Genomic DNA, 1,821 nt, shown 5'->3' with positions numbered 1-1,821 from the left:
TATTTTCTACTTTACCAGTGTTTTGACTATACACACGTATAAACATGTAAAAAGAGACACTTTGCTTTCGAAATGAAAATAAATGATAATTGTCAGAAATAAAATACACATGAAAAAATGATTAGGTTTGTTTCCCACTCCACCTTTCTAATTCGGAAAATTAACAAACATGTACCACTTACCACTTGTTTACTTGTTTACTTGTTTACTTGTTACATACTGTTGCGAAGGCTTCCAATTATCCAAGTAAAGATGACGGCAAACAGTAAAAATTATCTAAAATTAACTGCATGAATAGATTTATCAAAATGATACGATACATTCTACAAAATTATATATAAAGAACGGAGAACCAATTTAATTTTCTATATTAAAATCTCTGGTATCCTCTACAGGAATATAACCAACAATTGACATTAATATAATTAGTCTTGACAACGTACGTCCGCCATGACAGTGTTGCAACCACGTAACAAATTCAAGTTTTCAAAAAAGCGCGGGAAGGATTGATGACGTCATAGAAGCAATCTTTAAAGTTTTTTTTTCTGTTGTTGTCATTCACTCTTTGTATATATCCCTCTCATTCGTTTCGTTTATTTGGTCTCTCATTTATCCATTCTCTTTTTTCTGTTTTCCTCTTACCTTTCTATTTCTCTCTCTCTCCCAATTTTTATCTTGCTTTCTTTCTCTCATAGTAAATTCAGTAATCAAATATGATAATTTTTTACCGTCTGAAACCCCCCCCACAATATGGCCGTTAATTCGCTTTAGTATTTTTTTTTTTTTTTTTTTTAAGTTTTATAAAAAAAAATGTTCGAGTTCAAATAAGTACATACATAAGATTTTGTCGGATTTTTACATCAGACCTACAAGATACAGAGCTCTCGAGGCCCTAAGGACCCACTCCTCCCTCCTCTAAACGTCTACCTGCACTACTGTGACAAAGTGGTCAATATTTGTTACTCTCTTCGGTTACCATTAGTCATAAATTTACTAGGTATTAGAGACGTATACAAAATATAGCGATAGGATGGGCCATGAGGGCAAAGCCACCAAGTATAGCAATACGATAAAGTATTGTGGCGAAATGGGTAAAAATGAGCTAACAACAAATATAAGTAGACAAAAGAAGGGGATGAAGAAGATAAGGAAAAGGAGAGAAGAAAAGACCTTGCAGAATTTGCTGAGGCGAGGGCCGAGCTCCAAGGCAGGGCTGATCCCGTACATTGGACTCTGCCTCCTATGCCCCCCACGGCAACAACGAACAAGGGTCTGGAGTGGGAATTTACTTGATAGATACTTCTCATGTGTCTATAGGTGACAAAGATTCTTTTTTAAGGGCGGGTTCACATCCTCCATAAATTATGCAGGTATTTAAAAATTGTGATAGGGTGATGCTTGGACTGAAACCCCCGGGTAAGATATATTTTGGTTCACAAGATGTTTGAGGATTTCCAGAATGGTCAGTGATCAAAACAAACAAATGTACCCTGGCAAAAAGGGTAAAACTGAGAAAGGACCCTGCAAAATTAGTTAAGGCGAGAGCTAAGGTTCAAGGTAGGGGTATCCCCTACATTGGGACATGCCACAAGAATGTTGATCATGTTGACCATAGTTACTTTTCTTAATATGTATGGACTATAAGTGATAACATTTCCTGTGATCTCTCAACATGCACATTTTCTTCCAAATCACAAAGGAAATGTAGTGGTTTCATTCATTACTGTTCTGTAAAGATAAAGGTTTCCATTTTTCACCATTCAAAAGACCCTTTTTAAGATCTACATCACTAAGTATACAGTATAAAACCACATTTACATA

The sequence above is a fragment of the Penaeus chinensis genome, chromosome 2, assembly GCF_019202785.1.
Source record: "Penaeus chinensis breed Huanghai No. 1 chromosome 2, ASM1920278v2, whole genome shotgun sequence".
NCBI classification, from domain to species: domain Eukaryota; kingdom Metazoa; phylum Arthropoda; class Malacostraca; order Decapoda; family Penaeidae; genus Penaeus; species Penaeus chinensis.
Note: the sequence above shows the minus strand (reverse complement) of the source record.